Consider the following 27,856-nt stretch of genomic DNA (forward strand, 5'->3'; position numbering starts at 1 on the left):
TGTTCGAATTTTGTTGACTCGCATTGACTTTTATTGATTCGAGATAACAAGTTGTTACATTACGTGGGTAATCTCGCCGTTTTATCCAAGTTCAAGAAACCCAACCTACCTCCGATGTGGAATGGCCTTTTTACCATACTCTTCAAATATTTTTCAGAGCGGTTCATGAGTTCAGACAGTACATGTAAGCTTTTATGCACTGTAATCTACGAACTTTACCATGTAATCAACCTGGACTATGGTTCCATACTTTGGGTACAACTTATTCAGAGTACACTCTTTACGACATGATGCTCGGAGATTTCATGTGCTCAGTTCTGGCCCGTCTTTGTTCACAGAGCTATCACTAAACTCAATATTCCGGTGACTGAAAGGGTGTATAATGGCAGCTATTCCGACCTTTCACACTCTGAACTTCATTGTGTTTGATCCTTAGAAGTTCACATTTATTGGATCTCTTCCAGAGGCACTGCTCAAGTATGTTCCAACAGACAAGAAGGTCATCAAGAAGTATCTGAAGCAACCTGCATCAAGTTCTCATCCTTTAACACCTAAATTGTAAAAGGCTTTGGAAGAGGCGAGCAAGCCTAATAAGGGAGGTAAGCAAAATATGAAGGTTGGTCCTTCCGAACCAGCTCAAGTTCGGAAGAAGAAAATAAAGCAACCGGCTTGAAAGCCAAGGTCTAATACTCCTGTTGCTGAGGCAAGTTAAACCCAAAATACATAGAACCTTTAAAATTTTTTCATGAACTGATCATATGGCATATCGACTCAAATTGCCTCAACATTGATGACTTTTTCAGGTTTTCATTCAAAAATAGTCCAACTATAAACACAAAATTAGATATAATTAACAAAGGAATCATTTTTTTTAATAAATTAAAACCATTTTATACCTACCAAGGATCATTTTGCAAGAGATTAGAAAAATTAAATAAAAGCAAAGAAGAATAAAGTGGTATAACCTTTGAAGACTTTGGTTCCTTTTGGAAATTAAGAAGTTCATGAAGATGGATTTAAGCTCTCTATAATCACCAAGAAACCTTTGCACCACAAAAATAAGTTAGTAAACACTTGTAAAATGTTGTTCTTAAGTTCTAAGACATATTCCAAACTATGATTAAAGAGAAGCAATTGTTGGGATATTTATGGTGTTGTGTCAATCTTTATTATGCATGTATTTAGTCATTATTGTCATTGGATTGGGCCTGTTGATTCACATTTATGTAGCTAGGGTTAGACTATAAATATAGCATGCATGTATCGTTTTAGGGTTAATGTTTTTGTAATCCCTATGTATCTTTGTAGAGAAGTTCTATCGAAATCTTCTAAGATATTGACAATTAAGCCTTCTGCGCCTTTTCAATCACATTCACTCTCTGTTCTTATTGTACATTTCATCTAAACTGTTTTGAATCTATCGATCTATATTTTATTGTTTCAACAATTGGTATCAGAGTAGGAGATTGTGTAATACATACGCATAACTTTTTTCGAGCTTACTAAGGTTTTTGAATTTTTATCAGACTGTTCTAGCTATCTTCATCATCTTCATCGCTTGTAGACGATAGATATGGGTTATTAGTTACCCTAAACTCGCTTAGTATCTTACACGTCTGATTCGTTAAAGTTTTAATTATCTTGTCAAAGATGAAACTCGAAGATCCACATACTCTTTCTTTTAATATTTCTAGCAGCAGTGGATCAACTACCGGGATCCTAATTCTTTTCCCACAAGAATCTGAAGTTTGGGCTTTACACTTTGAAGACTACGTTCTTGGTCTTGAAGGGCATGCAACCTTTATATGGGATGCAATAATGAAGGAGACTATCACACACACTACTACAAGAAAACTCATTATAACTCAGGTTGAATACAGTGAACTTCTTCCTATCGTTAAGGAAGTTGCTCATGATGAAAAAAACAAGTTGTAGAGTATCATCATGGCCATGAGAATAATCAGGTTTGCTTTGCCTCCAGACACGTTTCTTCTGGTAAGTTCGTATGAAATCGCGAAGGAAATATGGGACAGATTGAAGGAGCTTTACTCCAATGATGCAGATATGGAACATCTAGTTGAAAAACTCAAACCTGTCTTTTCTATGCTTAATCGAATTGAATGTGTTTCAGTATCGGGTGTTCTTCCGAAATAAGGGGGAGAAGTGAAGAAAGTATACGGTGAAGAATTCAAGAAACCAACTGGTGGCTCTGATGAGCATGAACAAAATCCGAATCCAAATGATCCGAAAGGGTAATGAAGCTTCAGGATTGAAAGGCAAAGGGAAGTTGATCGATGACGATGAAAAAGAAGAAGATTTATCAGAAAATGCTCATGTTAAAAGAAAGAAACGTGACCAAGAGCATAATAATGCTCATTGTGTTGCAAAGGAAGTTGAAGCTCGTGAAAGAGAGTTTCGTGATGCTCAGCTCACTCTTAAAACTCAGAAGTATTTATTCCCTCCTTGGTCTACGGAGAGGATTTTGAATGAAGCGATAAACAATCCAAATGTATATTGGTTGTAGCCAGTTACTTTGTTTGAATTAATGAATACTTCGGAGTGCCTGCTTGATCTACCAATAACTCCAAAAGCATTCCTATTTAGAGGCTTTGATAGGATTGCAAGTGCACTTGATTCGGACAACGATGTTCTTCAGAGACTTATCTCTTTTTATCTCAAGCACAGAAAGCCTCAAGACCAAACTTGGAGTTCGAATAAAATTATAGCTATGAAATTCATTGGGCTAATAGAAGCCAAGACCTTTATCAATGCAAAATTCAAAGTTTTCGATGGAGCAAAAAGTTCAGTCTTTGAGTTTACACTCGTATACATGCTGTGCCATAACCCATATGGTTGGATTTCCTTGTTCCATCTCTTATTAAAGGATAAAAATAAATTCGATCCCATCCTGGCACATTTAAAAAGGTTGTTGATCTGCTACATCCAAGAATTTGGTAAGATGTATGTGGAGATTGCTACTGTGCTCCGAAAGAAACTCATAGTGCTGCCTAATGAAGCTCTGGATGACCTAGACAAGATGAAGCTCAGAAGGATTCTAAAAGATAGATGGAGCATGGCAATAAAAAACGAGATAAAGCTGGTGATAAATTTTGAAAATGGTGTTTCCTTCTGCCTGACAAGCATCTGTATTCCACTTCGTGCTTGGAATATGTTTTGGGATTAACAGAAGCTTACAGAGGGAACAATGTTGCTGATAAGAAGTGCTTCGCTAATATGATTAAATGGTATATTTTGATTCGTAAAAACATGCTTGGTCTAATTCTGAAACTTTTCAAGGTTTAGAAGCGTATTCAGCAATGAAGAATCTTCCTTCCTTATTGACACAAAAGGGAGATTGCTGGCATATTTATGGTATTATGTCAAAATTGATTAATCCTGTATTTAGTCATTATTGTTATCGGATTGGGCCTATCCATCTGCATTTATGCACCTACGGTTAGACTATAAATATAGCAGGCATGTATCATTTTAGGGTTAATTTTTTTGTATGCCCTACGTATCTTTACAGAGAAGTTCTATCAAACTCTTCTAAGATATTGATAATTAATCATTCGACACCTTTTCAATCACATTCACTCTCTGTTCATATTGTTTGTTTCGTTTAAACTGATTTGAATCTATCGATCTATATTTTATTGTTTCAACAACAACACTTATGCACTAAGAATGATTAAAAAAATATACTTAGAGATAAGATGAAAGCATCAAAATCTCATCCATAATAACAAAAATGTAGAATAAATTTTGCTAGATAAACCTACACTTCAATCTCTGTACACTTGTTTATATCTTAGACAAAAAAGTAAGAAGAGACATAGACACAAAAGTAAAGGCCTTACTCTTACAAGCATGGAGAGTCGATTAAATAAATAAAAAGAAAATACGAAACCATGTCTCTTAATGAAGTCAAAGGAGATCAAAACCATATGATATTTACTTTATTTAATAACTAGTTAGACTGTAAGCATTTGGTTCCTCCAAGTGACCAAAAAGTTGTACACAACAATAGGAATGATACCATATGATACATATATAAATATATATATATATATATATATATATATATATATATATATATATATATATATATATATATATATGACTAGTTTTTTTCTCTTTATTATTTTTCCGAGATATAATAATTCCCATTATATATTGGTAAATACTATTTTGTTAAAATAATATTTTTCAAATTAAATTCAAGTGTTGATATTTTTATTAATAATCAAAATATACTAATACATAATCTTTTAGTGGTAACTTGCAATAGGGTCTAAACCTATAGGATAATATGTTATTAGCAATGTCATTCTATAATGAGTCTTTGACATACAATATCTTTTAATATCCCACATATATAAGAATCATCATAGATATATATAGATGGTGATGAACGTCCAGAAACATTTCGCTGCACCCAATAACATACGATGAAGAATGCCATTCATTAACATCCAATTCAAAAAAGCTCAAAGCTTCAGTTCATGTATAAAGTAATTTTATCAGTTATCCTTTTGTTATAGATATAATGTTGAACATGAGACTTAGATTACAATCAATCTCATTTGGTATTCAACTTTTGGTTTCATGATAGATGCCTAACTCTCAACAAATAAGAGGATAAAATCTCATCTTGGTTACATAAGCCTCTTGCATAGTTCACACCATACCTGAAAAATGGCTTTTATAACAGCTTGTTTAAGTATCAATATCTGACCAAATCTAAGAACAACACTCCCTATACTTATGTGCCATTATGTATCCCACGTGTCAAGCATACACAAATAGTACCTATTAATAACATATCAGTCATATCTGTGACCTATGTGATGATCTTGACATGGGTCCGTTCAATTATAGTTTTCTGATAAGTACGAATGAAACTTAGTTACAATGACTTGCCTATTTTTATCTTATGAGAGTTCACCAATCCAACTCATATTAGTGTTACTTCATAATTACTCCCATAATTATAACCGACTATAAAGATTTTGAATAAGTAGAATATTTATGGCTTAAACATGTTAATATAGAACACAACAAGTATTAACGTGATGATAATATCCCAATATACAAAACCAATATAATACATTTTGTCTAATGTTCCAATATCGAAATACTAAATTCAAATAAAACTCCCACTTCTATATTAATGAAGCCTTGTGTATACTTTCAAATTCATAAAGATTTCTATGTGATCCTTTAATTGTAGAAATCAATATAGATTCTCTTAGTTCTTCTTAAGCACTCTTAGAATCTTCTTATAGTCATACCGTGACTTAACCATATATCTGATTGGTATCTTATCTTAGTGTAGCTCTTTACATTAATATCTTCTTCTCAAGTGATTATCTTATGTGCATTCTCTTAGTTCTTCTTAAGTAGTCTTAGAATGTTCTTATAGTCATACCGTGACTTAACTATATATCTGATTGTTATCTTATGTGAAGTTCATAGCATAATCATATACCACGTTTTGTGCCTAATATGACGTTAACGATGGATTCATTTTCCATGAAGATTGAATAGAAATCATTTAATCTAGCTCAAACCTATTTTCTAGGTCATTTTGAGGTTATCTCAAAGATAGTGCCATGTGGTGCTTTCCAGAGTGCTCCAAAGGAATAATGTATCTTGATCTATTTGAAGATTGTCAATATATGCATACATTTTAAAGCATGAATATTCATTATATATATCTATAGATTTTACATTCCAAGAATGTAACTTGTCATTCCTACATCTTTCATCTTAGAAACACATTATTAGTCAAGGTGAAACGCCTAACATGGTCAAAATATAATTTCTCATGATTAATTATGTCTTATTCATACTACATTAGGAATATCATTATGCTCCGACTAATTCTTGGTAAACACAAGTTCATCTGCATTTTTACATGAAAGTGCACCTTGTATTTATATCTTAAACTAATTATTCCAAGCTTAAGATTAATCAAGCCCATACTTGATTATCAAATATGATTACATCTTAGTGTTCATGACTCAAAGTGATTCACTAGATTCAAGATCTAATACATCCTTTTAGGAGTGGATGCATTTTCAAGAAAATATCAAGAACTCATCAATGGGATATTCCATATTTCTCATGTCATAAATGATTTATACTAATAATGCGAATAGTTAGTGTTTATGAATAACTATTACTCATGTTTAAGAATTTCTTGTTAAAATTAGTGTCAACTCTTACAACATCAAGCTATGATTTTTAATCTACTTAAATTTCCATGCGCCTCCAAATTGGTTTGTCATTAGAAGCTTGGTTTCTAGTAACTCAACATTTAGGAGAATAAGAAAACTTATTCCTGGTGGGTATATCTACATATTAATCTAAACAACCTTTCAATCCATACAAAATTAAATAAGATAAGGATGGAGCCTTTCCATAAAAAATCTTAGAAAGTGTTTTAATGTAGTTGTTAGTTAGTGTTTGTATTAAAAGAACAATGGATAGTGATTAAGATATAATCTCAGGAGCATAATGGAAAATAAGTTCTACTAATTAGAAAGTAAACTTTATTTATTAAGATTAAGTTAATTATTTATTATCATTAAGGCTTTAAATGATATTACTGGTTTATAACTTAACTATGTTTAAACATGTAAAATATAATTTATAACTACTATAGTTGTCAATAAAGTTGATTTAGTATCTAGTGCTAAATCTTACACATTAATTAGAAAAGAAGTCATACATCATAATGTATAGTTCCTTAATAATCATTTTGTTACGTCCCGAAATTTAACGGCAAAATTTTCATTTTTATTTATTAAAATATAAGTTTTACTAAACATCACAATTCATTATCATATAAAAAATGTTAGACTTTATTCATGCTTTGCTATTGATACAATCATGCGTGATCTTTTCCATAGTATGATGAACAACCTTCAAAACAGTTATTCAACTAATGTAAGTCGAAGCTTATTTAATTCCATCTAAATATTCCATACGACAAGACATACAAAATGCATACATATATTTTCCTTCAACATATAGTTGGTCCGCCCTTGGCCTTTAGCACAAAGCTGGTTCGCCCGATCTTTGCCTACAACATGTTATTGGACCGCGTCTTGGACTTTATCATAAAGCTACTCCACATGAGTCTATTGGCCTTCAGCACAGTGCTGGACCGCCCTTATATCAACATATCAACATATAGTGGGAGGAACTCAACTTGATATATTTTTAGTTTTTAAAGGATTAACAATTAATCAGATAGTTTACCTAACGAACAACACTTCAATGATGATTAAACTATATTACTCTAGTTTATTAGTTGTATGGGACTCTATAATGTAGCTAGACATATCACTAATCCCAATAAATACCGATAGTTCTACTAAATAAGGACAGGCTAGGCCATACAATTAGGAGAAAGAACTATGTTGACATAAACTTTTCTGAAATCAAACAAACAAGCCAACATAATCGTGATACACACTCTCCCATAAATAGATCAATCAACATAACAAATTGGAATTACTTATAGATCTTAATTATAAGTCCCTAGTGACGACTTATAACTATAGTTATAAATTACACAAAGGCAGAGTAACTGTAGCTCACTTACAGAGTGTTATTGATGAGATTCAAGATCTAAGCGTGTATAATACTGACTCGAGATCTCCTACTCGAATTCCACTAATCAAATCAATACTCAGGGGAGTTGTAGGACTTTGTCGTAGGGTATAAACGTAAGAAAAATATAGGATAGAATAGGGTTAATTTCAAGAGGATCGGCTATAGTGGTGTAGCGGATAGAGCTTATACAAATCATTCTATTATAGAGGAGAAAACCATATGTGCATCGCACATCCTAGGCATGCAGGCTGCACACTAGGGCAATTTTCTAACAACTGGAATCTAGAAGATCACTTGGTATAGATCCCATTTTCTAAGGACCACCTCTTCGAGTTGATGGTGGGCAACTCTACGTGCTAGAGGCTTTTGGTACACACATTTTATGTACCAACTCGGCGAGTTGGTGAAGGAAACTCTACGAGTTGGACACTGATTAAGAAATCATAATTTTAGGGTTTTGCACCCTATTTAAACACCTTAAGTCCCAAGTTTTGGCCTCATTCCTATCCTCAATAGCCCCTAACCCTAATCTCTAAACCCTATAGCCTCTTTAAGTGTTTTGAGCTAGTTGTATGTGTGTTTTGGTTTGTTCGAAGCTTATTGAAGGAAGTGAAGCTTGGTGCAAGGAGGTGGTTCAAGTAAGAGCTTTAAAATCTTGATTTTCTACTCTATTTCTAGCACATTTCGAGTATAAAGTTCTAACCTTGCTTAATATTTGCTTAGATGTACTCTTTGGTTAGATTGTATGCTTTTAGCCATGGATGGATGGTTGATAGGGAAGTAAGGGTGCCACCTTTATGGGTTTAAGGGCTTCATGCATCCATTAAGTTTTTCATTTAGCCCTTTTTGAGCTTCTAAGCTTCTTCTAGTCATGGTTAAGCATAAAGATGGAAACTTTGTGTGGCCATTTAGCTTTATGGGATCATATCGGTATTTTGGGGTTTTGTCCTTGATGATTAAGTGCTTAATGGTTAAGCCCTGACTCTTTTAGGTCTAGGGTTCGGGTTGGACCCCTTTAGGTGGCTCCTAGGGATAAAGTTGGAAACTCTACCCTTCTTGATCTCATATTGGTCTAGATCTGAGTTGTGGTGTCCCTAGAGTAGATAATGTTGACTTAATGTATTAAGATGTGGGTTTCTATCGAACTCAATGAGTTTAAGGATAAAATCGGCAATTTAGCTCAGCTTTCTCCAAACTTTGCGGATTGTTAGATGAACTCCATGAGTTGATGGATAAACTTGGCTAGTTGGGTCAACTCGGGCTGTGGACTTGACTTTTGACTTTATCCTTTCATGAAGTTTGTCCTAAGGGGTATTTGAGGTAATCTATATTGTAGTTAAGGAAAATATGGGCTTAGGATAAGTCCCATATAGGATTGGGCCCAATTTGGAAAATTAGGCCATTAGTGGGCCTTTATGGATCTTTTTGTTTCGGGCCTTCTTGGTTATTGGAATTGGGCCTCGATTTTGGTTCATGGTGGGCATTGGGATGGATTCCAATTGCTAATAGGGTATTATTTTGATCTGATAGTTTAGAAGTGCCGTCAAGGCAGCAGCTAGGGGATTCTTTAGTGAGCATCTACATTCAAGGTGAGTCACCTCACTGTCTATGGGTCAAAGGCACCATGGCCGGCAAATCTAGTTTATGTATGGTAGGAAGACCCAGGGGAGACCCTTGGCATTTTGTATGGAAGACCAGTAGGCGGCTCCAGGTGCTTGTCTGTAACATATGTTGGTTAAGTAGTTGTAGATTGTATGCTAGTTGTATTTGTGATTCTTCCATGGAAGACCAGGAGGTGTCTCTTAGAACTTGTTTGTAAGAAGCAGGGTTGTCGCCCCTGGCTTGGCAAGGAATACCACGAGGCGGCTCGTGGCATCATGGAAAGACTGTTGTTGGCACATATCACTCTTATTGATTATATTTATGTGTGATATGTATTTCTCATGAGTATGTATGTTATGTAAGTCTCGTTTGATATGTCTTGTATGTGGTATTAGGGAACTCACTAAGCTTTGTGCTTACAGTTTGTGGTTCATGGTTTCAGGTATTTCCGTTTCGAAAGGAAAGGGCCCGACTTGATCGCAACACATACACCCTTGCTTTCTATAATGTGTGATCTTTGGGAATGTACTCTAATAATTGTCTTGTTTGAGGTACTTTTAAATGTTTGGATAAGGTTACAATGGTGTTTTGATTATAATAGAAATGAAATTTTAACCATGATTTTCTAGATGTTAAAAGTTGGTATCAGAGCCTTGGTTTAAGGGATTCGTACATACTCTCGGGCATGTCTGAACTCAAACTGAGGGTGTGGTGAAATTTTTTATAAAATTAACATTCAATTAAAAAGGAATACCAATGCATGTTTTTATGATGTATGATATGATTATGAGAATTGCATGCTAGATTAGGGCTAAGGATCTACTCAGTATCATATGATAGGAGAGATGCCTTTTATGTTCTTGATTGTATGAGCTTTAGATTTTCAAGCAAATATGGATTCTTGTTGCATGAATAGAATGGCTTTATTAGTGTATGATGGTAAGATTTTTCATTTCCGGAATGCTGCTTGCTTTGTGATTTGTGGTGATCTTAGCAGTGTGAGTTAGTTACTAAGTGAATATGCTATGTCACATATGGCATGGGCTGGATAATCTCAAAGTGATGGACTTGACACTATTGCGCAACTCTTGTTTGAGTCCAACTGTTCTAGGGTTGAGTCTTTTGCTCGAAGGATTATCTGATCTCTATTTCATGTGACTATATTCATAAGGTAGCTAGTTGCAGCTGAGGGCTAGGTGAGGTCGGGAACTTAGGGAAGCCTAGGATATGCTTCAGTGGGTTTCGTGGTGTGGTTGAGTGAGTTATGGTGCATTGGTTTAAGGAATTCACATAGAGGATTCGGGAGGATTGCGAAGGAAAGTATGGATAGGTGTGGAAGGTAGTATTGGGCCCATACTACTGAAAGCATCTGATCCATACTCGAATCGGTGAGAGTCTTGAAGAATGCAAGAAGCTGATGGGTGGAAGATTCTTGGGTATGTTTTACTTGTTGGCTTGTTGTATTTGAGTTTGGAGATGAGCGCTCTGGGAGGTGGTTCAGGTTCTTGCTCTGGTTCAGGTTCTGGTTCTGGTTCGAGTTCCGGCTTAGGTGCAAGTGATGAGCCGATTAGCGAGCAGTTGCGGGAGTTTATTCATCGGAGATTACTCTCAGTATTTCGAAGATCTTGGATGGGAGCTTAGGTGCATTATATCTTGAGATTATGGTTGTTATTAGAGCTTACATTATTTCTTTCCAAGAGTTTCGTGTTAATGGATCTTATGCGTTCCATGTGGGGAGGGACCCCATTGTCAGTAGGAGGTGGTTAGTGGATATGGCTAATGCGTTCAGGACAAGTTTCTGTCCCGAGTAGGCGAATGTCAGATATGTTTCCTACCTATTGAAGGACATGGCACAAGATTAGTGGGAAGACATCGGTAGTGAATTGGGTGATGATATTGCCAATGCTATGTCATGGGATGACTTTTCGGACAACTTCCAAGCTGAATTTCCTTCGGTGATAGAGGTACAGCAGTTGGGGCGAGTTTCTGGATCTCTGCCAGACTACTGAGACTGTGGAAGAGATCGCTGTCAATTACTGGGAGAGGGATTTATTGGTATCGTAGTATGCAACAAATGAGGAAATGAAGAAGGTCAGATATCATGATATGTTGCAAGATGACATCAGGGAGTTTGTGAGTATTTCAGGGTGTGTGACCCTGACTAATATGATTTTTTGAGCACATGAGCGGAAGATCGATTTAGGACACCTCGGGAAGAGGGGGATCAGATCGGGTGCATGTAGTGGAGGGTCCCGGTAAGAGACCCAAGATTTCAGATCAGCGTTTGAGAGGCCACCTGGGTCATGGTCAGTGTAGCACATGTGGGAAACTGCATAATGGACTTTGTCGTTCCAGGGGTTTAGGTTGCTTCAATTGTGGTAGGGTTGGTCAAGTCAGCAGGGATTGTACTTAGGGGGCAAGCTCATTATCTTTTCACTACAATCAGGTAGGTCATAAGAATGCTGATTGTCCGATGTTGAGGGGAGGAGGGGTGGGTGTGCCTTTCCCGAGTACCTTGAGGATCACCGATGGACGAGAGGTAGGGCAGGAGATTTAGTGGATAAGACTCGGGTTTTGTAGTGTCCAACAGGGGAGGTCAGGACTCCAGCAGGCGACATTGTGGGTATGTATCTTTTGCTTTCTTTTCGATTTATATATATCAGTATTTATTTTGTTGGAATCTTGCATCAGTTTGGGTAAGTATATATTTGGTATATTTCTCTGCTTATGTTGGGTTATATCTTCAAGAAATGGCATATTCAATTTTCATGCCATGAATCTTTAGTGGGTTAGTAGGGGTTGTTTCTTGTATAGCGAGTTCAAAATGTTTCTTGTTATTCTAGCTATTCTAGTTCTATTGGGAAGTGCATGTTGTCATCATGTTGGTAGGTTAGATGGATTGGGAATCCTTCCAATCTTGGGTGTTGTCAGGGCTTAGTCGAATCAAAGTGGGGGAGAATCATTCGGATATCCAGAATTAGAAGCAGTTGTTAAACTTGGAGGAGTTTCGCATTCATGTCGCGGAGGAAGGCGGCCCAAGTAGCCGTTTTGATTGTGGATTGTGTGAGTTTGGGTGTTCGGGAAACATAACAACATTAGGTTCGCATCTTCTTGTTGTTTGATAGCAGGCTTTGGGGGAATCCAGGATGCATATTCCAATCATGAATCGAGTTCAGTTGGGTGTTTGGCCGAGTGCATGCTCGATACTAGATGTGTTCGAATTGAAAGATTAACAATAATGTAGTGAGTGGCTGTTGTGGTAAGACTGTGGGGTGGCCCGTACCAATCACTAGTTAGCAGTTAAATTGGAAGTGTTGTAAGACTACGGGGTGGCCCGTAGCCTTCACTAGATAGCAGTTAGCATTGAAGTGTTGTAAGACTGCAGGGTGGCTCGTAGCATTCATTAATGGTCAAATAGTATGGGAAATGTTGTAATATTGCAGGCTGGCCCGTAGCATTCACCGGTCCTTGTGCAACAGAGGGATTTTGGCAAATCTATGACTTGCTCACGAATTTCTTCAGATGGTTTAGGCCAAGGTGGGTCAGTTCGCAAGGCTGTTGGAGCGCCACATGTAACAACCTGTTTTGCAAAGTACTTCGGTTGCGGGTTCGATGGCCCAGGGTATAAGCGATTCGGTCTTTTATGGGTCTCGGGTTTTATTTGAAAGGTTTTACGGCTTGGGTGTGTAGTTAGGAGCGTATGGCTTCTCGCCACCTTTTCGTGGGTATAAAGTTCGTCGGAAACAGACTTAGAACGAAGGAGTTATAGCACATTGAAGTTATCGGTAATATTGGTCCTTAATGGAGAAAGATGGCAAGAAAGGACCACGCATGCAAGGTCGCCAGTGCAAGAGTACGCCCTGCCTATAAAGGAAAATGATTGTGGGTGCAGAGGGGCGTACGCCCAACATAAGAGAAGTACGCCCAGCGTACGCTTAGTGTTCCCAAACCCTAATTTTAGGGTTGAACCCTATATAAAGAACTTTATGTCTCGAAGTCCAGCCTCCACTTATACCCTAAAAGAGCTACTACAAAACACAAATCCATATTTTAGTGTTCTTGGTGCTTAGAAGGCCACTAGAGAACCATCTTGGTGTTGTGGATCCTTTTTCCAAGCAACAAAGGACCAAGCCAAGGTAGTGGTTCAAAGGAGATGTTGCAGACCTAGAATTGTTGCTTCATTTCTATACATTTCAAGGTATAAAGAACTAAACTTGGTGATTACCTCCTTAGATCTCTTAGATTGAGTTTTTGGACCATTTTGGTCCAAAGGTTGAAGCTTTGTGGTTCAATCCAATTTCTACGACTTGGTGTTGCTACTCTCAGATCTAAATGAGCCCCTAAGGCAGAAAGTGATGGGTTTTGAGCATTCTAACACTTCGTAAGTGTACAAGCAACCCTAATAACCTTGAATCTATGTTTTCTCTATATACATGCAAATTTCTTTTTAAGGTTATTTCCTAACTAGCATGGCATGGGGAATATATAAAACATAAAACTAGTAGAAATACATACCTTGTTGTTGCTTGGATTCCTTCAAGACTTTGTGAGCCTAGCACCCCAAATGTTGTGCCTCAAATGCTTCACACAACACTACAAACTTGGAATAACTTGAGAGAATGTCACTGAGCCTCAAAAATCGGTTATGCCCTCTTATGAATACCCTTGTGCCGATTTTGCATGCTATAGGTTTTCTTTTGTAGTGTGTCATAATTAGGAGTTACAAATTTAAACCCTAATTTTCATGACTCTTCATTTCTCATGACCCATGGGTTTGTAACTCCCATGGATGATCCATGGAGCTCCATATGGTTATAACCAAACCCATAAACCATGGATCATTAATCCACCATAAAAGAATTGAATATTGTCATAATCAACCCTATATATTGAATTAGTCTCACTTTGATAACCAAATTAATACTAGATTAATACTTGATCAATACTAATTAAATAATACTATTATTAATATATAGAACTTATAATATATTAATAATCACAAGTGTACTTTCTCTCATTTTGTCTATCCAAGTATTGCAATGCCATGCAACCCAAATGGACCATGTCGGGTCCGGTCAAGTACATACCAAATAAAGTTATGGACTTAGACACTATATCCAACAGACTCCCACTTGGATAAGTCTAATAACTATATTCGCAAATATGACTTCAAAATCTGACTAGAAGTCGTAGCTCTTTCAAAGTCTCTCGGAACTGAGATGATGATGATATGCCATTTAAGATAAGTGATCATATAATCCTATGTTCTCATGATATCAGCCGGACAAGCACATGGAACATGGTCTTACTTATTGTCCAACATTTGTTTCTCGATCTATGATTTGTTTCAACATAGAACTAAATTGAACACATCAATAAGGTTCTGACCGGGCCCGATACATAGGTCAAAACCAAATCATCGAGTGGCCCAGATATCACTTCTATTTCTAGAAGGAACAGATAAACTTCGACTGATATGCTTGTACTAACTACTTGTTGAATTATTCACAAAGGCATGTTTTATAACATCGAGTTACCAATGTGTTTTCGTACAATCAATGAATAACCAGCTCATAGTCAACAACTCATATCTCTAGGTTTGAAGATTTATATGATATTACCGTCTCACGATCACTCGAGAAAAAAATTCCATTAAGTGATGCAAGTGAGCATGGGTTGAATCCAATACTCAACCCTTATGAGTAGTCATGAATGTTGTAGCAACCATTGCATTGTCTTAAACACTTTAGAGAAATCATACAAGACAAATTCATGACAGTCTTGATTCATATCTACTTCCAACATTTGACTGACTATGGATGGTTTGAATAATATGATATATACCATAACATAATTATTCTAGAAGTCAAAACATGCAAAGTGAAACAAAAGAATAATACTAATCTTATATGGCCCCAACACTTTGAGTGTAAATAAAAACACCTTTTATTTAATCACCATATTGATGACTCATTATTTATGTTTCTATTAATCAACTTTATACTTGAATTAAAACATTAGTTGTCCCATTCTCCAAGCATGTACACTATGTTTTTCCAAACAACAATTATGCCATACTCCAAGTATGCATACTATGTTTACATATGGTCCTCTCTTTGTGAAATAGATCAATTGACAATATTCCAATGATGCTCATTTCACAATTCCAGTCCTTGTTGTAAATACAAGAATATCAAACTCCTGCCATTTACTGTAATCAGATAGATTCTAAACTTATATGCAATGATCCCCTTGTAATGACTATGCACAGAAGTCACAAAGACTTGGTAAGAGACATTACAAAGTATTCCAATGGAAAACAATTCCATGGAAAGGAAGTCTCAAATTCAAAGTACATTCCTTTGAACATCCTTCTTAGCATTAAGTTCTTTAATCTTACACAAATTCAAAGAATAACTTCCACCTATGGAGACAATTCCATATTACCATTTGGACCATCACTTCTTAACAAGAGTTGCCTCTTTTCAAAATATGTCAATATGCTCCTTACTCTATACTTTTAATTGTCCATGAGCAACCAATCTTTGGTAAACCTCAGATTGTCCTCGACAATTTTGCTTATTCATTTTAGTCATTTCCAGTTCTATTCCTTTGTCCATCTTAATGCCCTAGGCATTTGGAAAATTTAGAATGGATTATAGCACATGTAATCAAACTTATACCCAAACCATGTGGGACATGATTTATGCTATAAAAAATTTATTTTCCATGTTTTTCATAATTCGAACTATGAAGAGGGATGCCGTAATCATAATCAAATTTTGAGAATGCAACATATATAGAATTTCCTTATGTTGAACCATTCCATCATAACATTCATATATATATTCTTGACTAGAGTATATTAAATTCTCAATCTAAGATTGTAGAATTGGAGTGAAGTATAAAATCCTCTCCCTTAATTATAGCAAAAAAAAAATTTCAAGGCGAATTGAAACTTTTGTTTTCTATAATTAATATTGCTGACTTGAAACACTTAACATAATAATCATGCTCCCACTAGCATAATGATTATTATCTTACTAGCATAACACTTATGCTCCCACTAGCTTTGACATGTATCCAGAGATCAGCTGGACTTTTAGAAACCAACACTTTATTGACTTTTCTACCAAAGTTCAGATTTCTGATACGCAATTCCTTTGATCAGACTTTATCAAAACCATACACCTTTCCTTAGATAGATCACTTGTGTGTCTAAACAGTTATGAAGAGGGGTGTCGTAATCATAATGTTTAGACCTTTTGTCATTCTCACAATTGCTATCTACTCAAAATCTACTTAGTGAAAGAGTCTCCTTACCATCATTTTCATGAATCGAAGAGAAACCTTATGACACTTAGATTTTTATGGTGTATGTGTTCCTATCCATGTGAATTTTTCATAACCATAATCACAAGACAATGTTAGTGACAAATCCAAACTCATATATACTGAACTTGTTCAATCTTAATTTCTTGCCACCTGGTAGCACAATGCCCACCATTGCTTTCGGGTTATTATGCAAAGAATTGAGACCTCATAGAACTCACAAGCATAATCAACTTTTAACTGGAACAGACACATAAATAAGAATATGTCAACACGGTAGGTTACAAACCTCAAGTCGTGGGCTAGTGATTAACAAAACTCTTGATTAGTTCTTGAAACTATTTCAGAATCTTTTAGACTCCCACTGTCCTCTTGACATATAAGACTTCTCTTTGTCAAGAACCATTCGTTAACAATACAAATATTCAAGAGCTAGTGCGGATTCTTATCAGGTTAAACACTTCTCACTATTGGTCTTAGCCGGTCTTTGTTTTATCCAAAACTTCACAACTTACCAATCTCAAATGTACAAGAATAGGAAACTTCTTACTCTACATTTGACAAGTGTTATGAACTTTCTAAAGACTATTTCACTCAAGTTACAATCTTGGTGTATAACTCCAGGATTTGTTTTTGGAACGAAGTATGAATTGTCATTTGATTTAACCATTTCAACAATTCACGATTCCTCTCCTCAGGCAACAAACACACTAAGGTGTCCTTAGAGGATCAATTGTGATATGGTTCCATAATCACTAAGATAATCATAAAACAAAATACACAAGTACTCTCCCATCTCTTCAGATTGGAGAAACTTTTATCTTTCTGCCTTATTTGATTCTTCTTATTCATTCTGCCATACATTGAAACGTTTCCAATGTTTCAGAATTACACTTAAACTCGTAAACATAACAACATTTACTAAACTTTAGTAAATCATAACAAATACTCTTATCTACCTTTGTGGTGGACTTGACTAGTGCACGACTTAATGTACCCGATCCTTTAGTCCTTCGCTTGACTCACATGCGAATGTGAACAAGGAATTAGTCTTAATTTACCAAAGATGAAAATTATCATTCATCACACAATACAACATGCATGATTCCAAGTTTCTATCCAACTGAAACTTGGGTGATGAGAATCTTTCCTTATTTGGTAAATTATGACACTACCACTAATGAAAGAATCAAATCCATTTACCCATATTTCATATCAATGGAAACATATAAGCAACAACTTTTTCACAAATGCCGTTTTAAGGATACTTAAAATAAATAAAATCAAAACCATTTTCTTTTATTTTAAAACCTTGCGGAAAACTTATCCTTACAATCCATATGGAAAACTTGTTGTTATCTATTCCTAAGCAATATATCATAACTCTTAAGTAGCATCTCAAAATTCTGATCACCGAACCATGCGATCGAAATCCATCTTCACGATCAGAATCAGCATATACTTCCTTTAAGTTTCTTCACTCTTCTTTGATTCTTAAAACATCAATATGTTACCTAGTCACATCATACAATAAGAATCTTAGAATAGAAACTTAATAAAGTCAGATAATGGACTTTACCTAAAGCAGAGTCAAACATTTGACTTTACTATCCTCATGGACTTTTAGGTAAATTTGGCAGCTTCGCAACCAATACCCTTCCTTTGGCAACAGAAACATATGGACTCTTTGGAAACGTACACAGACTTAGCCTTTCTCTTTACCATTTGGTCAACCGAGTTGACTATGGCCAATCCCTTTCAATTGGGAAGAGAAAGTTTTTCTGGACTTCCAATGTTACCATTGTCAATGTCCATGGAAGTTTGGGAAGTTGATCTTCCAATTAAATTTTGCTTTACCAATGCTCCAAATCATTGTTGATTCAGCATCATCAAGCAAATAGGTAAGATCATTAAGGGTCATGTCGTGATCTGTCATCAGGGAGTGACCAAGTCAATAGCCAGCTACCTTGAGACTTCGACACCCCACTCTCCCGGCTTGTCAATATGTGACTTGATCTCGAAGACCTAAGCACATATAGACATTGTTTTCCAATAGGGATTGAGTGACTTAGAACTTATCAGGTCTTGAAACTTATGGGATAGGGAGATTTATTAGAGGAGGTGGAGGAAGTGAAGTATGATTTCCAGTCCCACTAATGCACAACAAACGGATTGATCTTTCACCATGGTTGCCATTTGGGATATCATCTTCATTAGGAAGCTTGTTCCTAAAGATTTGGGAAGACCATAACTGTCTAAACTAGACATCTATAGTGGGATAATTCAAGTTAGTTGATTTAAAGTCCTTAATATAACACCCAATATGAAATATTAAGGCTAGGACCTAACAACCTATTTATAACTGGAAGAGGGATGCCGTAATCCAAATTATAAAATAGTTGAAGGTAGGTAAATGACGATTTACCAATTTCCACCATAAAAACGAAATATAATTAAGTTTTTAATTTGATTTGAAACTCCTAGATCTTTTGAGATACATTGAACTTTCAATGGCATGTTTGAATCTCGATTAGGCCCTCTCAAGTTTGTGACTGGGATGCCGAGGATCACAAACAAGGTGTGAATAACCATACAAATTGACTTGGTAGCCTTAACTTTATCACCTAATCGATGTGCCGGGTAGCCACACAGCTCCATTGATCTATAATAAGGTCAAGTTACCCCTTTCCACACTTACTAGTTCTTGTTAGTGTGTCGGTTAACCATACACGCTCCACTAACGACTTGGTAAGGTACAAAGTGTAATTTTATGGGTTAGCACTAAATTCACATTTTCCTAAAGTAACTAAGATTGGGAATTATTAAGGTATGGTTACTTTATAATTTCATTATAATTTTAATGAGGATTAAGGTCCTATCCTACCTTTTTCGGCTAACGACCCTCCACCAGTCAAGGAAGCGGTGGGTGAGAGTGGACACCCATTAAACGCCATTTTATAGGCAGTAACCTTATACCCCCCTTATAGACCGGCTTTGTGAATGAGGCCTACTAATGGTAAGATTGACTTATTCTTATACATATCTATATAATTAAAATTATAATAATAGTATAAGGGTGTATTTTAAACATTTAAAATACTTGGTGGTTTAATCTATTTATTAAAGTATACTCTTAATTTAATTAAACTTAAACCATGTCTTTATGGAATTATTAACTCTTTTAATTAAACACTTTAATTAATTTAATGAAGTCCATAAAGTTTGAATTTTTAAATATTTTTTTTTTAAAATAAGGTTTAATTTGGAATTAAAGTATTAAAGTGTAAGACTTTTCAAATTCCAAAACTTGAGGGCAAGATTTGAAACTATTCCAGGTCTCTTCAATTTTGTAACTTATGAGTTTTAATGGTTCATAAAAATGAAGACCCTTCATTTTATGAAATCTCTTTAGTTCTTTAATCACAATTTAAAGAAGTGACTTTTGGTTATCCATAACTTGAGGACAAGTTATGGACACTATCATTGCCATTAAAATCATGAATTAATCAACCATGCAAGTTACAAACAATTCCTATGATCTTCTAAAACTCATAAGAACAAATATTCATATCAACAATTTCAAGAACCATAAATAAACCATATCAAACTTGAAATTTTGATAATAACCATTTATTTGGATGAGAATAAACATTACCATAACATCAAAATCAAGTTTTAAGAACAAAAACACTTTGTGGTAATGATTCTAATCCAAAACAGGCCAAAAACAATTTTTTTTTCACTGAACAGTTACCACCTCGTGGTAAACTGGCAGATTCCAAAAAAATGATTTTTCTTGCAAATTGCATCAAGTATACAGAAAACAATCCTAGGCTCTGATACTACTGATGGGTTTTGAGCATTCTAACACTTCCTAAGTGTACATGCAACCCTAATAACCTTGAATCTATGTTTTCTCTATATACATGCAAATTTCTTTTCAAGGTTATTTTGTAACTACCATGGCATGGGGAATATATAAAACATAAAACTAGTAGAAATACATACCTTGTTGTTGCTTGGATTCCTTCAAGACTTTGTGAGCCTAGCACCCCAAATGTTGTTCCTCAAATGCTTCACACAAAACTACAAACTTGGAATAACTTGAGAGAATGTCACTTAGCCTAAAAAATCGGTTATGCCCTCTTATGAATACCCTTGTGCCGATTTTGCATGTTATAGGGTTTCTTTTATAGTGTGTCAAAATTAGGAGTTACAAATGTAAACCCTAATTGTCATGACTCTTCATTTCTCATGACCCATGGGTTTGTAACTCCCATGGACTATCCATAGAGCTCCATATGGTTATAACCAAACCCATAAACCATGGATCATTAATCCACCATAAAAGAATTGATGATTGTCATAATCAACCTTATATATTTAATTAGTCTCACTTTGATCACCAAATTAATACTAGATTAATACTTGATCAATACTAATTAAATAATACTATTATTAATATATTAGAACTTATAATATATTAATAATCACAAGTGTAGTTTCTCTGATTTTGTCTATCCAAGTATTTCAATGTCATGCAACCCAAATGGACCATGTCGGGTCGGGTCAGGTACATACGAAATAAAGTTATGGACTTAGACACTATATCCAACAGAAAGTTGCCATCTTGGATGTCCTAATGGGTTCATGCATGAGTTAAGACCATTTCCATGGATGTTAGTATACACTTATCAAGTTTGGGCTCTATTGGTGGGTTACAAGCCACCAAGTGAAGGACTTTATGGTTTAACATGTTGAAAAGGACTTGGATCTGTATTTGTAGCTTCTTGAGTAGACTATTAAGCACTTAATGGGAAAGTGATTCAACATGGGAGTCTGTTGAGCGTACATGCAAGTACTCCAAGCGTACACACCATTTGGCTAGTAAGATTAGCGTACATAGGAGTACGCCTAACGTACTCATCAGTTACGGGTCTTGCGAGTTTTAGGCATCGGTTTGGGCCATGTAGCGGATTTTGGTCCTTTAGGCCTTAGTGGGCCATCAGGAGTACGATAATGTATGCCAAGAAGATGTTCGGGCTCAGGGTAAGGCCCATTAGAGGTATTGGGCCCAATTTACCAAATTGGGCCATTAGTGGGCCACTAGTGGGCTTGGGAAGCCCATCCAGTGTTTGGCCTTTTTATATTATGATTTTGAGCCTTAGATATGGACCAACTTAGACTAAGGGTAAAATGGTCAATCTACCCTATGGAGGATTATTGTTTTGGACTATGTGATATTTTGGCATTGATAGCTCGGGGAGTCGAGAGATCAGTAGTTCTGGGATCTGGCAACTAGCAGCGTGGTGTTATTCGCAGTGATGAGATTAAAACTTAATCTTAAAGATCGATTAGATCTTAAACAGGTAATTAAATACTCAACAGCAAGAACATGAAAATAAAGAACAAGTCAAGAATGAATCAAACGTGTCGAATGATTAAAACAAAACCCTCAGAAGAGCTCGATTAAGAACATCAACTATAGAGGATTAGTAGGTTTACAAGAACGATCAAAGAAATCTGTAATACTATCGTTATACTCTAGATCGATCCTCTAATATGCATGCAAGCATATACTTATATAATAAACCTAACGGGCTCACGGTTGGACAGGCCCAAACCGGAGTACAAAATAAATAGACAGATAGCCGAGCCCAAAGACGCAACCCTTGAACGAATCTTCAACCCAACAATCTCCCCCTTTACGTCAATTGGAGCGAGATCTTCACTTGTTACTTGGGCCAGCAGCGGAGGCAGGTACCTTCTTCTTCACGGTATTAAACAGACGCGAAACAAGAGCCAGTATCGTCTGTCTAAACCTGATGTACCACTGGATCATGTCATTGAAGTACTTAACATCATCCACTGCATTCTCTTTACACCTTCAGATGATTGACAACACGTGCTCTAGACAAGCAGTGGTGTAAAGATATTTGTCAGCTAAAGCAAAGAGACATTTCTGTCCTTCTGCTCTAGTGAACATGACCGAATTGCGTCTCGGGTCGATCTTGCCCATCTTCATTTGATTGAGATCACTGGTCGATCCCACAGGAGCTATCTTCAGTTTCTTCTTGAAGACAGTGGCTACCTCCTGATCCATTAGGGCTACCTCCATGATGTAACATACTAACATCCTTTTGAGATGGTCTATAATCGGACCATATTCAGCTTCATTTGTCAAGAGGATGTTATGCAAAACGATCCAATCATGAGGATTCAAGTTCGGTAGATCTGCCAGGGATATCAGATGTTCAGTTTTTGCAGACCCCCGAATCACTCTGAACCGAACATTAATGAATCTTCCTTCGGTGTAAGGCTTCAATACCCGAACATTTACTATCTTCTGGGCGCTCCATGTTTGATACTGAGGACGAGCAGCCTTCAGATAAAAATCGATCAGCTCCCTATCAACCTCAGGGTTCGGATGAGGGACTTCAAAAATATTTGAGAAGGCGTGGAAGATAAACGCCTTTCGAGTCAACGGCATGTCGAACTGCGAATCGACAGAATTATAGCAGTCGAACGAGATCACCAGCTCGAGCCATAGGATGCTGGGAGTATCTATGGCCTCCTTAATCATTCGCTCTCGAGTCCAGGCAGGGAAGAGAGTCTTCCTGCTCTCAAGGAGATCGTGGGCTTCTTTCTGCTTGCGTTCGGCTTCTTCAGCCGCTCGCGCCACACGATTGACATCATCATCAACATTGCGACTATTCTTTCGTTTCAACATGTCCGCAATGGTTTCTCTATCTTCATCTTCATCTTCATCCTCAGCTATGTTTTTCCCTTTATCCTTCACACCCGAACCCGAAGCTTGACCAGTCGGAGGTGGTTCGGTTGTGTGAGTAGCTTCGGAGGAAGGAGGTGGTTTCGATCCGGACTTCACTTCTCCCCCTTGTTTCGGATCGGACACGAAACTAGGTAAGCCTTCGTTTTTGCTGAGAAGGTCCAAGGCAGGAGCAAGTTTTTCAGCAAGGGTTCGCCTCACCGAATGGTTTAGAATAGGATCGTGTGCTTCGAGGATGTTGGATAGGGCAGCGTGTACATCCGAAACACATGTTTTTATGACCTCCCGTTTGGATCGAAGAGCTTCAAGCTGTTGCTGTGAGTTTGAAAGTAGAGTGCTCTTGACCTTTAGGGCGGTGGTTTTGCTTGCCAGAACGTCCATTAAAGAGTTTTCAGGTGCAAGATCCTCTTGTAGCTTAGCAAGGCGTTCATCAATGGAGGCACGAAGGGCCGAGTTGTCGTCGCTTATGGTTTGGCGAAGTGTAGCGAACGAGGTCAACTCCGTTGAGACGAACTTTGCCAATTGCTGAACAATCGGTTCCAAAGTTGTCTTGGTGGCATCAGCGCTTTCCTTTAAGGACTTCAACAGGGTAGAAGCGTCTGAGAATAGTTTATCGACTTTTGCGGTCACAGCCTCACAGGCTTTTGTAGAGGCGTCGATGGCGGCAGTGGCTGAAGCTACCGAATCATGCTGAGCCCTGGAGAAGGCATGAACAATCTTCTGAAGAGCGGTTTCAGAGAGAGATGATTGAGTGTTTGTGGATGACGCAAGAAGCAAATCAACCTTCTCGTTTAGCTCCTTAAAATGTTTCTTTGTCACTGGAGCATCATCCTCTTCGTCACTTTGAACCTGAAACGGACTATAGTAGACCGAATCGAAGGTCATGTTTTCACCGCCAAGGAACGGGTTATCTCCATCAGAGGCATGATCTAGAGATGGTGGGGGTGGTGAAGCTGGGGGTGTTGTGGGTTTTGTAGGTTCAGGTTGAGTGTGGGGTGGGGTAGTTTCGGGTGGTGGTTGAGTGTGGGTAGGTTCGGTTGTATGCTGGGTTTCGGTTTGAGGTGGTTCGGTTACAGGTGGGGTTTCGGTTACAGGTGGTGTTTCGGTTGCACCGGTATGAACCCCCGTATCAGATACGTTGGTTGTAACCTTTGCAGTTGTTGTGGTAGTTGTATTAGTGAAAATGGGTGGTGGTATAGGGAAAGAGGTTGGTGGAATAGTGGTAGTCGTGGTTATGGTGGGAATGGAAGTAGGGAGTGTTTGAGTGGGTGAATTTGGGGTAGGAGATCGGGGTGGGGTGTTGCCTCTGGGAGGAGTTTCGCCTCTTTGAGAGCCGTCCGAATCCGAACTCTCGCCTTCTGAATCACTCGAAGAAGAAGGGATTACAAGCTTTCGCTTCGGTTGAGTCTTCCTTCTCTTCGGTTGCAGTGACTGTGCAGCTTTTGTCTGTTTCCTCTTCCTGGGAGAAGGACCTTTAAGAGCTTTGGTCGCTTGCTTCCCTTTTTCCGCCTTTTTGCCCCTGTTCACCGGTTTGTCAGCATCATGGATGGACTTTAGCATTTCCGGTGTAAGTTACCTAGGTCCAGTCGCTTTAAACTCCTTGATCGTCCGGATCAGCCTGCTGTCAGAGGGAACATTGCCATACATTGTCTCTGGAATGGAGCCAATGAATGAAAACTTAGATGCATCAGAGACGATGATCTTCGTGGTATGAAAAGTACCGACCGAAGACATCGATGCACCAGCAGCAGTGGGAATATCCAACTTATCCATCGCCCATTTGGTGATGAGAATCCAGAACCGAGCAAACGACACCTCAGAATGTCGTGAAGAAGAAGAAAGGCTCTGGATGAGCTGTTGCCAGAGGACCAACCCAAAGTCTAGGTTGACTCCGTTGTAAATTCCGTACATAATCGACAAGAACAGTCGACTAGCACCATCGGATCCTGAGCTCCGTTCAGATAAGCCCTTGAAGAGGACTGTGAACATGTCGTTCCACTGCGGCGACAAGCAGGATTTCTTGAACTTCGCGACGGAGGTGAGCGCCTCCGTGTAGCCCATATTGTAAAACATGTTGTAAAGATGGCCCACCGGAATCCTCTCCGGATTGATTCTAGATGGGTCAGTAGCCAAACCAAGCAAAGTACCAAATCGTTGTCGAGAAATGGAGGTCTTGTGATCAGCAACCTCGAAGAACACCCGCTCGACTGCTTTGTCGTAATAGGCAGTCGCATACACCTGCGAGAGAACCACCATTCGCACAGACTCAATCCTGGATAGAGCTGGAGAGATTTCGGAGTACTTCAGGCACTCGATGATCGACGACATGTAAGAGTCGTACGCCAGAGGGTTTAGATCGATCACCAAGCATTGTTGTGGACGAATAGGAAGAATGTGTGAGGTAGCATGGACTGAAGAGGATTCTGCCATTGTTGAAGGTAGGAAGAAGAAGATGAAAAGTAAAGCTTTTTCGAGTTTTTGCTCTCTTGTAAATTCTGAAGCAGTAAAGAGGTAAATGGTAGTGAAGACTGCCTTTTATAGTGGGTGAAAGGAGAGAGAAAAATCGTTTCAAATCTTCTATGGAAATACGAAAAGGTTTCCGGAATGACACATGCGTGACAGTTAAGGCATGCGATGATCACGTAGGAGAGAGAGTGTCAGATTCCTAGGATCACGCCGCCCAACAAGCGCCGTTTCAGAACAAGCCGTTTCAAATACTCACGCGCCTTTAAGTGCCAGAGAGGAATCGCTTGAAATTCTCACACGCGTCCATTACGTCAGTAAAAGAGTGGGCGTTTCAAATTCACACGCGCCCCTTTTTACCACCGGTTGAAATTCAATCCTTTTATTTCCCGCCTGAGTCAGCAACCCTTCGTCTTATCTTGTAAATGGCATCTTTTGAATAAATTGCCCACGTGGATGATTGTTAACCACGTCTTAATAATTAACCACCAATGCAATAAATCAGCCTGAAAGTAATTAGTAACGGAATTTTGGAAAATCAAAGATTTTCGTGCAAAGAGTGTAAAAAGAAAAGAAATAAAGCAACTCTTTATAGGAATGATTGTGATGTCAATAATGACACGAAACTAATGATCCCGGGCACGAATCTCTTCCTTCAAGGTCAAGAGAGACCTCAAAGTGCTAATGTGGATTCCCGTTGAATTACGATCAAACACTTATTAATAAATGTTGAAAGGCTTCTTTTAATTAGGCTTCTTCAGGGTGGCTTTCACTTTGATACAACAATTCTAATCTGGAAATAAGAAAGAAAGTGATCAAAGTACTTGTGAGACCGGTGTAGTCTGTTGAACAAGTAGGTAGTAATTAGATTTACATTGGCTTGGAAAATATAAAATCTCAATAAAAATTTAAAATTTAAAAATTGGATCCCAAGGGAAGAAATGTTATGGTGTTTAACAATTTCATAGGAATCACATAAAATAAAATTTGAGATTTCATGAAGGTACATCCGGCAATTCTTTGGTGAAAACTTGAGCAAATTAATTGTTCACCGTCAATTCAGATTTGGTGTTGAATTTTGGGTTTCACTAAGCTCGTAGTGGCACGAAACTAAGATCATGAACACAGATGTTGTGTAACCATAAACCTTAGTGGTAATTTCTGAGAGTCTCAAGGGTTACGTTGATGAAACGAATGTAATGGAGAAATATAATGGAGATGGTGTAAGAAAATAAAGTACCTCTGCTGCGAAAATAAGGACCAAGCAGAAAACTCTTAACTCATATGAGAAGAGAGTGAGGTAGCTCACGATTAGAATAAATGTGGTAGCCTTATTGGGAAGACAAGGTTTGTTTATACCAGGTCATGAAGGCTATTATTCAAAATCTTATGAGGCTTGGGACACATACAACAGCATGCTTCTAGGGACACTTAAGTAATCCAACAATGATATCCCCATAAACGAACGAACACACAAACAAAATTGAAAGAGAAAAATATTTTTGGAGTTTTTGAGATATATTAAAGAAATAAAAAAAATAAAGGAAAATGAAAAATAATAAATAATAAAAAAATAAGTTAAGAGAAAAAAAAAAATAAGACTTAGAAAGAGTAAAAAAAACTTTGAAAAAAAATGAAAAACCGAACCCGAACGTTCGGTTGGTTTCGGTTGGGAAAAATTTGAAAAACCGAACCCGAGCGTTCAGTTGGTTTCGGTTCAAGAAAATTTTGAAAAACCGAACTCGAGCGTTCGGTTGGTTTCGGTTCAAGAAAATTTTGAAAAACCGAACCCGAGCGTTCGGTTGGTTTTGGTTCAAGAAAATTTTGAAAAACCGAACCCGAGCGTTCGGTTGGTTTCGGTTCAAGAAAATTTTGAAAAACCGAACCCGAACCTTCGGTAGGTTTCGGTTTTGGAAAATTTTAAGAAATCGAACCCGAACCTTCGGTAGGTTTCGGTTTTGGAAAATTTTAGAAAACCAAGGAATTTAGACATGCAATCAGAAAATACTTTTAACAATAAGATAAACAACTTTGTACAAGAAATAT

The sequence above is a fragment of the Lactuca sativa genome, chromosome 8, assembly GCF_002870075.4.
Source record: "Lactuca sativa cultivar Salinas chromosome 8, Lsat_Salinas_v11, whole genome shotgun sequence".
NCBI classification, from domain to species: domain Eukaryota; kingdom Viridiplantae; phylum Streptophyta; class Magnoliopsida; order Asterales; family Asteraceae; genus Lactuca; species Lactuca sativa.